Source organism: Hypanus sabinus, chromosome 13, assembly GCF_030144855.1.
Source record: "Hypanus sabinus isolate sHypSab1 chromosome 13, sHypSab1.hap1, whole genome shotgun sequence".
NCBI classification, from domain to species: Eukaryota; Metazoa; Chordata; class Chondrichthyes; order Myliobatiformes; family Dasyatidae; genus Hypanus; species Hypanus sabinus.
Genome location: NC_082718.1, coordinates 25,414,953 through 25,428,335, shown reverse-complemented (window position 1 = coordinate 25,428,335; position 13,383 = coordinate 25,414,953).

Genomic DNA, 13,383 nt, shown 5'->3' with positions numbered 1-13,383 from the left:
GCTTTGCATCAAGCTCTTGATGGCATTTTAATGACAGTTACATTATAAAATAAGAAGAAAGGGAACATGGAAAGGATAGACTGGATATCCCAAAGGTTTAGGCAGCTGATAAAGTGATGATTGTTGTAACAACATAAACATAGCTGTTAAATTCTTCACAGAAAGCTTGTGGAGACAGCAATGAGATAACATCCAAATGATCTATGTTTAGTCACGTAGCATGACGGAAATATTGGACAAGACATAAGGGATAATTCAGAAGCAAATTACTGTATTTGCTGAGGAAATTTTTGTCTGAAAGATTAACCTTCTCTCATTCCATTGATGATGCCTGTATTCCCAAGATTTTCTGTTTTCTAGTCGCACACCGCCAGGTTCAGGACAGTCATTACAATCGACCATCTTGCATCTGAGTAGATAACATCACTCATCCCAACACTGACTGATTCAGCAACCAAGGATTCTACAACTCCAATTCTCAATATTATGTATCTATCATTATTATTTTGTTTCTCTTTTTGTGATAGCTCAATTTGTTGTCTTTTGCACATAGTTTGTTTGTCTTTGGGTGTAATTTTTCACTGATTTGATTCTGTTTCTTCCTACTTATTATGAATACCCACAAGAAAGTGAATCTCAGTGTAGTATATGGTGACATATATGAACTTGACAATAAATTTACTCTGACTTTGATCAGAACTTGGAGATGAGCTGTGACTGTATCTTCACTAACCCAGCTATCTCAGCAATGAAGACGTGACCTGCTTGGCTCAGAATGATTTAGCTGCTGGAGAGTATCACATGAAGAAATTGGGTATCTTGTTCTTCTTTGAAAAGTATCAGTTTGTGGTGCTATTGGCAAAGCGCAAAGAAATGGGACACACTGAAAGGGATGGTGGTCTCCTTATATCACTATAGACCCTGGGCTTGACAGTTCCTATCCTAAATACAGTCCCTCTGACTTCAATTAAGTTTGTGAATTAAACCTATTTCTTTCCCCAAGCTTTTTGCTTTTTATCTTTGTTTAGGGAACCTTGATTTCTGAGAGACACTGAGGCCCCAATTAATAGACGAAGAAGGTGCATAACAGGTATGGGAAGCAAGGAACAACTGGTATTCTCGAGGAGGATAAGAAATGTGAAAGAACACTTAAGCGGGAAATCAGGAGGACTAAATGAAGTCATGAGATTCCATTAGCAGACGAGGTGAAGGAAAGCCCTAGGGGCTTCTACAGGTATAGTGCCTGCAAAAGTATTTACCTCCCTTGGAAGTTTTCATGTTTTAGTGTTTTATGATATTGAATTACAATGGATTTAAGTTGGCATTTTTGATACTGATCAACCGAAAAAGACTCTTTCGTGTCAAAGTGAAAACAGATCTCCACAATTTCAAAATGCAACATAATTGATTGCATAAGTATTTACCCTCTTTGTATTTAGAGAAGCACCATTGCAAGCAATTACAGCTTTGAGTCCCACTTCCCTCTCTCACATTATCTCCCCCCCCCTGCCCGTCACCTCACTCTGGTGCTCCTCCCCCTTGTCTTTCTTCCATGGCATTCTGTTCTCTCCTATCAGATTCCCACTCCTCTAGCCCTTTCACCAATCAACTTCCCAGCTCTTTACTTCGCCACTCCGGGTTTCGCCTATCACCCTATCTTTCTTCCTCTCCTCCCCCTCCTTCTATCTCTGATTCTTTATCTTTTTTTCTCCAATCCTGATGAAGGGTGTTAGCCAAAAGCATCGACTATACTCTGGCATGCTGAGTTCCTCCAGCATTTTGTGTGTGTTACTTGGATAGGTCTCTATCAGCTTTGCACATCTGGACACTACAACATTCCCCCGTTCTTCTTTAGAAAACTGCTCAAGTTCTGTCAGATTGCATGGGGATTGTGAGTGAACAGACTTCTTCAAGTCGAGCCACCAATTCTGAATTGGATTGAGGTCTGGACTCTGACTTGGCCACTTCATGACATTAACTTTGTTGTTTTTAAGCCATTCCTGTGTAGATTTGGCATTATGCTTAGGGTCATAGTCTTGCTGGAAAACCAATCTTCTCCCAAGTCGCAGTTCTCTTACAAACTGCATCAGGTTTCCCTCCAGGATTTCCCTGTATTTTGCTGGATTTATTTCACCCTTTACCTTCACAAGCCCCCCAGGGCTTGCTGCAGTGAAGCATCCACACAGCATCCAATGCCACCATGCTTCGCAATAGGGATGATGGGTATCTGAGGATGTGCGGTATTTGGCTTATGGCAAAAATAGCGTTTAGATTGCTGGCCGAATTCTCAAATTTGGTTACATCGGACCATAGAACCTTCTTCCAGCTGATTTCAAGAGTCTCCTACATGCCGTCTGGCAAACTCTAGCTGAGATTTCATGTTAATTTTTTTCAACAGTGGCTTTCTCTTTGCCTCTCTCCCGTGAAACTATGATCTGTGAAACACCTGGGCAACTGTTATTGTATGCACAATCTCTCCCATCTCAGTCACTGAAACCTATAACTCCTCCATAGTTGCCATAGGTCTCTTGGTGGCCTCCCTCACTAGCTCCCATCTTGTGCGGTCACTCAGTTTTTGAGAATGGCCTGCTTTAGTTGGATTTTCAGCAGTGCCATATTCTTTCATTTTCTTCATGATGACTTAACTGTACTCCAAGGGATATTCAGTAACTTGGAAATTTTCTTGTAATTGACTTGTTGTTCCGTAACCTTTTTGTGGAGGTGCTTGAGGTGTACTTTTGTCTTCATGGTGCACTTTTTGCCAGGATACTGACTTACCAGCAGTTGGACCTTTCAGATAGAGATGTATTTTTACCACAATCGGTTGAAACACCTTGACTGTACACAGGTCTGCTTAAACAGATCTCCGTTTAACTAATTATGGGATTTCTAAAGGTCAATTTATACTTGTATCGAATCTAGCTGCGTACCCTACACTGTAGCCTGATGCACACATCCTGACGCAGATCACAACAACTGTGATTGTTAGCACTTGGTAGCATCGCATTTCCTCCTACACATTTCCTGTTGCTTCTGAACGATGAACCAAATCGTCAAATCTACTTGCTGACATCTGAAAATATTTGAAACACATTTCCTCATCCGTGTCTCTCAGTGGCCGGACAAGCACTGAAATTTCACCCTCCTTCTGCTTCAACCCGTTCAGTGATCGTACACACATCTCCTCCGATGTCTTCTCTCTTTTCTGCGTGGCAGTAATTTCAATGAAAGTAACTCTTGTTCAACATTTATTAGCTCCAACTCCAACATGATGCGCTCAGTTTTAGTCGCCATTGTTTGAAGTACACAAAGAAACTCAACACAGTGGCATGGAAGCCCCACCGCCAACTAGCGTTTTGGCGGTGAATTGCGGAGTGATGCAGGCACACCAAAGCACAAGTATAAGTGCACACAATGGAGCAGTCCACTTGCATAGGCTACGGTGTAGAGTCTACGCAGAAATATAAATCAGCCTTAAAACCAATTGGCTGCACTGGTGCTGATTTGGTGTGTCGTATTAAAGGGAGGGGGTGAATACTTATGCAATCAATTATTTTGTATTTTATACTTGTAATTGATTTAGATTACTTTGTAGAGATTTGTTTTCACCTTGACACAAAATAATCCGTGTCTGTTGATTAGTGCCAAAAAAGCCAAATTAGATCCACTATGATTCAATGTTGTAAAACAATAAAATATGAAAACTTCCAAGAGGGGTGAATACTATTTATAGGCACTGTATATTAAGAGCAAAAGGATCACAGGAGACAAAATTGTTCCTCTTGAAAATCAGTATATAGAGAAGGCATTTATCTCACTGTGCAGTTCTGTGCTGAGTTGTCAACTTAAATTATGTGCTGACTCTTGGCTGAGAAGATGAGGGTGCTGCCTTATAACCAATGTGGTATGCACTGAAAGTAGTTGTTTAAGGGTGTTTTTTTCTTGGTTGATGCTCAGTAACAGTACAGCATGAACCTGAGTATTACTTTTGAATCTTGTCTGTTTAATTATAAGTGTGTGGTGGCATGATAGCATAACTGTTAGTATAATGCTATTACAGTGCCAGTTGTAAGACTGTGGTTCAATTTGCACCGCCGTCTGTAATGATTTTGTACCTCCTCCCCATGAACATATGGTTTTCCTCTGGGTCCGCTGGTTTCCTCCCGCATTCCAAAGACATATGAGTTTCTGTTAGCAAATTCAAAGTTTCAAAGGTACATTTAATGTCAGAGAAATGTATACAGCATACATCCTGAAATGCTTTTTTTCCACAATCATCCAAGAAAACAGAGGAGAACTCCAAGAATGAGTGAGCGTTAGAATCCCGAAGGCCCCCCCCCAAGCTCCCTTCCCTTGCGCACCTAAGTGGCAGCAAGCAACGATCCCCCTGCCCCCCACTGGGAAAATAGCATCGGTAGCTGCAACCAAACACTCAAGCATGCAGCAAAGCAATGGCAAAGACACAGACTTGCACTACTCCAAAGACGACACGTTCATCCAATATTCGGCATACCACTGGTTCTCTCGCTCCCTAATAAGCAAGAAGGAGATGTCTCCGTTTCACAGTGAGAGGGGAGACATAACAAACAACTTGCTGGTTTACAGTGTGAAAAGTCTGTTACATTGTTTTTTCTGAGCTCTGTGCCCAAAGGTCTCAGGTCTCTGGGCACATAGTCAAAGATCTTCCAGCTTCCATGACACACCAGTCTGTCAGGACTCCGTTCTACCTCCAGAGCCCTGAGACCCTAGGCTTCCAAAGGCGAGCCAAACTCTTGGGTCATATCCTTGGCATGTCAGATAATGGCCAGTCGTGTAACCCCGAGAGCGGGTCCCATTCCTGCAAAGGACCCAAATCAGCATGTACCTTCAGGTCAGGGTCTTCAAAAGAACCCTGAAAAGGAAAAATAGAGGTATTAAAGATGGAAATAGAGCTGTTTCTGAAGATGCAAGCAAAGGACTCGCCATTTAGTGCCATCTTGACTAGGTATTCTATGTAGGCGCTGGAAGCATGACAACACTTCTCAGCTGCTCCCAGCATATCCTCAGACTGCACTAGTCATTGATGCCATGAAACATTACATAGTATGTTTCTATGTACACATGACAAATAAAGCTAATCTTTAATCTTTAAATTTCAGCCTTGCTCTGCTATTCTATGTCTGATTTAAACTTGACCTTTAACTTAGCTTTCTGTCTTACCCCTGTATCTCTTAAGTCAGCAGCACTCCAATATTCTAACTGTCTCCACTTTGAATAGATTCAATGACTTTGCTTCATTGTTCTCTGAGGGACATAATCCCAAATATTCACAACTCTGAGAGAAACATATCCTTTCTGTAGAAAATGGGTGATTCCTTCTCTTGTGGTTTTGCTCCCTAGTTTTATTCTCCTGCACCAAATTAAACATTATTTCATGTTTCAATAACTTCTTAAATCTGGAGAAATTTGACCCTATCTGCTCAATGATTCCTTATTTGTTATCATCATTGGACATGAGTCAGAAAAAATAAAATATCTTATTGTTCAGATCACTTTTTCAAGTGAAGTTGAATCAAGTCAAGTTTATTTTCATGTGCACAAGTACAGGAACAGGCACAATAAAAATATTGCTTGCAGTATCATGGGCACAAAAATTCAAACAGCACACAGAGCATACGTTATGCATAAATTATACGAGACAGTGAAGAAACGGACTGTGCAAAGTAAGACATAGTGCAAAACCATGATTAGAAACAAGTCCATAGTCGTCCAGAGCGTTGTGCCACTGATTCAAAAACCTGATGGTTGTAGAAAAGTAGCTGTTCTTGAACTTGGTGGTGTGGCACTTCAGGTTTCAAGCTGCCCGATAGTACCAAGTGAGAAGAGGGCATGATTCAGATGTTGGAGATCTTTAATGATAAATGCTACATTCTCAGGAATACCTCTATCCAGCTGAAGTTCGGCCATGGCTGGAAGAGAGAGCAGAAGAGACGGGCAGACTTCAAGCCAACTGAAAGTGTCACGGCCGGAAAGCAGAAATGGAACTGGTGTTCAGCACCACTCATCCATGCCATCCGTGATTCCCCCACCTACCATCGGCCAAGAGGTGCAGGAGTCTTGGGTCCCACACCGCCAGGTTCGGAACCGGTTGTTGGCCTTCAAGCCATTGGGCTCCTAGACAGTTTCACTCACATCAGCAGTGAGCTGATTCTCCAGCTTGTGTACTCACATTTTGGACTCTCTTCTCTGTATTATTTGTTACTTTTATTTTGTATGATTCATCCTGTCTTGAACATTGGATGGTTGTCTGTCTTTGTTATGGTGGTCTTTTTTATGCATTCTGTTGTGTTCTGTTTTTTTTTTGTGGCTGCCTGCAAGAAAATGAATCTTGAGGCTTTATTGTATACAGACATTGATAATAAATTTACTTTGAACTTAGAACTCGCTTGAGGCAGTGCTTCCTGTGGATGTTTTTGATGATAGAGAGGCTATTGGAAGTGTGTGCGTGTGTGTGTGTGTGTAATGGCAGATGAAGATAGGTGTTTCTAATCATAGGTTGGTTGATTCTTGATTGGTCAGGGCATAAGGGATACAGGGAGAAGGCAGGATATTAGGGCTGAGAGGGAAAATGGATCAGCCATGATGAAATGACTGATCAGAATTGATGGACCAAATGGTCTAACTCTGCTCCTACATCTTATAGTCTTAAGATTTCCATGAGATGCCTTTTGATCACATTGCCTAATGGCAATCAGAGACCCAATTTACAGGTGAGCAACCCATTTTTTATTGCCTGTGGTTCCTGGAATCATATTCTGGCAAAAGCCAGACAGCTGCAATGGAGGGAAAAGAGAGGAAAGGAAGAGTTAATGTATAATCTAATTTTTACATCAAATGATCACTGAGTAGAAATTGGGCACAGACTGACTCTCAGTTTGTTTAATTCGTGTTTGTCATTATAAGATAATAAATCACATCACAAGTCAGTTTAATTTCCAGAAAAAAATAAAATAAATGTTAAGTGGTGACATTTTATTTCTCTAATGGGGAAGAATGTATAATCCTGCTCCTTCTCAAGAAGAGGAAGAAAGGATCATTCACAGATTAGTGTCTAATATTTAATATTATCTTGTGTTTATTCTGACTGTAATTAGTCAGTCAAACAAATAACTGTTTGTGCAGTTCCCAAGATATGAAAACAAGATGGATATAAAATCTGGACCTGGAGATTCTTGGGAAAGGAATCGTTTGTCTGAAGTTCAAAGCTGCGTCTATGCTGCTTTGCGGGCTGTTCTCCAGTGTTAGATCGGTTGAGTGGCAAGTTGGATTGTATGCAGGCATGCTAACATTCACCTGCAGACTGCTGAAAACAGTTTGTTCTTACTGATTACACCTGTGCACTATTAATCTGCAGGCCATGTCACTCAAGGACTTAGGCTATATATCTACGTATATATTTGTGTGTGACTCTACGTTTACTTGCTATCTTATATGTGCTATATCTACCTTGTGCTGTCTGTGTCTGTTGGTCCTGAGGTTTTCACCTTGGCCCCAGAGGAACATTATTTTGTTTGGTTGTATTCATAGGCATTAATGTATGGTTCAATAATAATTAAACTTTAACTAATATGAATAAATAAATGAATGAATCAATCAATCAATGGAGAGATAGATAGATGGATAGATAGAGAGAAATAAAATAGTGCAACAATTGTGTAACAAGAGTTATGATAGTCAACATTTCTATTCCTTTATAACAGAGAATGCTTTCACTCCAGTTCCCTTGGTTCTGAGGTGGTTGATGAGGTGGTTTTTGTACCTGTAGACTTTACTACTGATGGGGTAATGGGAGAGGTTTTAGATCATGGGATGGTGCTGTCTTCTATTTTTCCTCTGGACGTCTGTACATTTCCAACACATGGATATAAACTTTTCTGTACCAAGTGGAATGCTCCTTCGCCACTTTGATATAGAGTTTCCCAGCAGTCAGTGGCCATTCCTCGCTTTTCCCAAAAAATCTTTGAGCACATCCATGAATCTTTTTCTCCGTCTATGTACTAATGACAGAGCTCAGAATAAACTGTCAGTTTTAGGAGTCTGGCATGTGAGGATAAGATATGCCAAATGTTCGTGAGGTCTTAGTGATAGGGACATTGGTTTAGATAATGGCATTGACATCATATGGAGGATTTGTGGTGAAGAAGACTTTTGGTGAGCTGGCCTTCTTCAGTTAGGCCACTAGGTATGTAAGTTGGGATATCACTTTGCAGTTCTACAAGATGTTGGTGAGATAACATTTGAAATATTCTCTACAGTTTTGGTCACCTTGCTATAGGATTTATATAATTAATCTGGAAAGAATGCAGGGAAAATTTATTAGGAAGCTGCTGGGACTTGAGGGAATCAGTTATGAAGAGACATTAAGCAGGTTGGGATTGTTTTCATTAGGACATAGGAAAAAGTGGGTTGATCTTTTTAACAATGTATATAATCATGAGGGGCATAGATAGGGTTAATCTGTACAGTCTTTTTCTCAGAGAAAAGAAAGCAAGAACTAGAGGATACACGTACTTTTAAATTGAGAGGGGAATGATTTAATAGGAAACTGAGGAGAAACAAAGAGTGGAAAGTACATAGAATGTGTTTCCAGAGGAAGTATGGTGGAGGCAGATACCTTAATCAACATTTAAAAGGCAATTAGATGGGTACATAGATAGAAACGTCTTAGAGGGATATGAACCAAATGTCAGAAAAAAGGACTGGCTTAAATGGGGTCTTAGTCAGCATGGGCCTGTTGGGCTTAAGGGCCCATCTCCATGCTCTGTGACTCTCTAGCTTAATGACTCTCCACTGATTTGGGATGTATGCTGTAGGTAGTTCAGAGACAGTGAAAGTGAAACAGTTATTATAACAGGGGTTGATATTTCAGAGAGAGGAATTGCATTCCATTGCACGTTTCTCCACTCAGGACAGCTGACTCGGTGTTAAAGAAGTTTACATGTTTCCCTAGGGGATAGATGAGCAGCATTACAATATGACAGTGAACAGTCTGTGAGGTTGGAAGTTTTACACCTCAGCAGCCAAGCCTGCTCAGCTTGTGTCTGCAAGAAACCAGGTTGTGTGACTTTATTGTATAACTATGTTTTGTATTCCGTATAACAAGCTTATCTCTACACAACACAGTCAGGCTTGAACCACAAGGAATTATTCACTGAATTTAAAGAGAGCTCTTTACAATCTATTTTTTTACACATCTTGAATCCCTCTGTGATTAGGCACCTGACTTTCAGGACTCCAGTAACTGAGAGTTGCCCAATGCATCATGAAACATGACATCATTAGGTTTAACACACACACACACACACACACACACACACACACACACAATAATGGAGGATCTCTGTAAGTCAGGCAGCAATTATGGAGGGGAATAAACAGTCAATGTTTCTGGTCAAAACATTTCATCGGGATCTTGATGAAGGGTCTCGGCCCAAAACAACGCTGAGTTGCTGAATGCCTGACTTGCTGAATTATATTAGCATTTTGTGGGTGTTGCTCAAGATTTCCAGCATCTGCAAAATCTCTTGCGTTTATTATTAGATATAAAACTGGTTTTTCCTTTCTGACACCATGCCTTAACACAAAGATACTTTATGCATAGTCACTTAGAAGCATGGAGTCATAGAATCACTAATCACACAGACCCATCTGCCCATTCAGTCTGTGCTTGCTACTAAACACATGTTAACATTCAAACAATATGCTGGAGGCACCTAGCAGGTGAGGCAACGCTTGTGGATGGAAACCAAGTGTCGACTTTTGGACTGAAGGATAGAGAGGAGCTAGCTGATACGAGAGGGAAAGGTGTGGAACAAGAACTGGCAAGTGATTGGCGGATCCAGCTATGGAGGTGTGATGAAGGATGGAAAAGTGGAAATAGTGACAGAGGTTGGGACGTGATAAGGATAACCTATACACTTTTGGAATATGAGAGGACCCAGAGGAAACCTACACTGTCAATGGGAGAATGCACAAACTCCTTACAGGCAGTGGCAGGAATTGATCCCGAGTCTTTTGATCATGGGTGATATAAAGCTTTAAGCTAACTTTCTATTTCTTATGTCAGATCAGCCTGAATTGGAATCATACTGAACGTGCTGTGGACTTCATGAGTTACTATCACACCAAAGAGCACAAGTTAGCCCAACACCCCATGTATGCATGAGCATAGCAGAGAAAAAACATAGGTAGAAATAATTCACACCCTTTAGTTATTTGTTTGATTGCAAATTTCTGTAAGTAAAAGAAACTTCCGTAATATTTGATGAAGAAGACTTTCTTGTGATTTGTCAGCTTTGTTGGACAGTGTCAGTCACAGTATTCTGTGACGCTCTGGGGGGACGTGGTCGACAGCCTGCCTCTGTATTTCTAATGACTAGCACTGTTGATTGTTCTTGTGTTAAAATGCCTTTGTGGCATTATGAGGGGAAGTTCCAGTTGATTTATTGTTCCATTTTAGCTTGGGTTATACAGTGATTCACTTGTTTGTTTGTGGGTAATTGTATCTGTGGTGTGTGATGGTCACCTCCCCTGTCTGTTTGAGGCTGGTTGGTTCACTCTCTGGGTCATGGTGCCCGGTCTGCTTTGTGTTTATCACAATAAAATTGTTGTTGAGTTAACGAGCTTCCTCAACTGTCATTATGGACCAAATGCTTGCCACGTTACTGTTATACATTTAACTATATGTTGCATATGCACTTTATGTCAATTTCCAAATCTACAGAATGTTTTAATGTGATAATATTGCTGCGTTAATATTATGTTATATGCTTTATGTGATATATATACTGAGTCTTGCACCTTGGTTTCTGGGGAACATTGTTACATTCAGCTCTATACACATGTACAGTTGAACGGCATTAAATATAAACTTGAACTTGTCCATAACACATTATCACCAACCATTTCTTGAACAAATTTCAGCTAAGTTTCTGTACCCTGCTTTGTGCCCTTGTAATAGTCATAGAGAAGTACAGCATAGAAACAGGCCCATTCGGCCCATCTAATCCATGCTGAAACTATTTAAATTGCCTACTCCCAATGACATCCTTTTCCCTGCTATCCATGTCCCTACTAACCACGTACCTATCCAAACTTCTCTTAAAAGTTGAAATCAAGCTCGCATGGACCACTTGTGTTGGCAGCTCATTTCACACTTTCTCAACCCTCTGAATGAAAAAGTTTCCCCTCATGTTTCCCTTAAACTTTTCACCTTTCATCCTCAACCAATGACCTCTGGTTGTAGTCCCACCCAAACTCAGTGGAAAAAGCCTGCTTGCATTTACCCTATCTATATCACTATTACCCCTTGCATATAATATATCATTCTAGAAGATTTTAAATGCTTGTGAAGGGAGGTTCATTATTTTCCGTGGAAGGGTTCATTTGCTTTTATGTGTTCCTGGTGCCTGCAAAGGTATCATCTACTGTTTTCCTCTTGAGGGTATGAGTTATAGGGAATGGTCAGGCAAGCTAAGATTTTATTCCTTGGATTGTAGGAGACAGATTTTAGTCTTACAAAAGCATGATTATAGCTCAGGGTGATGTACATGGTTTCTTTTATCCCGGAAAAGGGAATGACTACATCATGGGCAGAGGTTCACGGTGAGAGGATTATGATATAAAAGGGATATGAGGCACAACTTTTTCATGCAGAGGATGGTCTGTACATGGAACATCTGCCAGAGAAAATTATTAAGGCAGGTACACTAACAAGATATTTGGATAAGCACATGGAAGGGAAGAGTATAGAGGGAAATGAGCCAAACACAGGCAAATGGGACTAGCTTGGTGGGCACTATGGTTAGCATGGATAAGTAGGGCCAAATGGCCTGTGTCCTTGCTGTATTAATCTCTAATTCCATAATTCACTGCCTAGAAGACAGAAGCCCTCACCACTTTTCTGAAAGCATGTGGGCAAGCTTGTGACTTGCCATTACATGCAGAAATATGGGCTAAGGAGTGAGAAATTGGAGACCCAAGAGATTCTACAGGTACTGAAATCTTGAGGAACACACACAAAATGTTGGAGGAACTTTGGACGTCAGCAGCATCTTTGAAGGGAAATGAACTGCTGAAGTTTTGAGTTCAGACCCTTCATCAGTCCCAAACCTCAAATGTTCATTTCCCTCCATAGACGCTGATTGACCTGTCGTGTTCCTCCAGCGTTTTGTGTGCTTGGGTGAGCAATAGATGAAGCACAAGCCTCCCTCTTTTGCTGGTATGGTCAAAATGGGCTGAATGGCCTTTTATAATGCAGTGATTCTCTAAGCTGGGACAATCTTCACCATTTTGCTGCTTCCCACTGGAATTTCCTTTATGATTCCACTCCACCCTCTGTTGAAACCCACATATCACACCTCCCTCCCCACTCATCCCCAACCAAAAAATTCTCTCCTTTCAACTTCTCTTCCCCACTGCCTATTCAATTAATTTTGACTGTACTTCTCACTGGTGCCAGGTTCTATTTACCCAAATGCCAAGGAATATTTCCTCCTCCAAGCTGACAAAATAAATACAAGTTATTGTCATTGTTAACAAAGCTTGAACACTCAAATGCATACGTCCATGCCAAATAGACCAATTAGAAGAGCTTTGCTGATATTATTTCAGCAAATAATATAATATTTCAAAATATATTTCCCATTCTGAAACTATTGAAAAGACATACCATGGTCTGCCTTGTGTTTACATTTACATTGATTGGATCTGAATGTGCATGCATTAATAACTTACGACACTCAGGCAGAATTATAATGTGCAATTGTAGACTCTCTTATGGCTTCTGTCACTGCTGATCCACGGAACTGTCACATTCCATTCTCCCGCTCGCGTTGTATTTATTAGATATTCACCAGCTACTGTCAATGAGTAAATTAGACCACAGGGGATTTCTCATTCACTTCCAATCAAACAAACCGTCACTGTATATCAGGCCGTGAACTTGTACTCAGGGGCAAGAAAGCGGAAACATCGGAATCTGCAAGTATTGTTTTTCATCAATCAGGGACCGAATGGTTTGATCAGAGTTGTCCCCTCAGTGGATTGTTCCTCCGTCCTCCCACTGATATTGGTGTTTGGAACCTGCTCTCTATTATGCCCAAAGGAAGTCTAAACCTAATCAGCAGCAACAAGGATTTTGCACATTTTGCAGTGTCATTCAGAACCTTTGCTGACAGATGTACAAGATTCAAGATTCAAGATTGTTTCTTTGTATTTTCAACACACAGATGTAAGGGAGAACAAAATAATTGTTACCCTGGATCCGATGCTCCGCACAAAAAACAATCACACACAATAAGATAAGGAAAACAATCATAAAAAAGAATAAATATAAATACATAA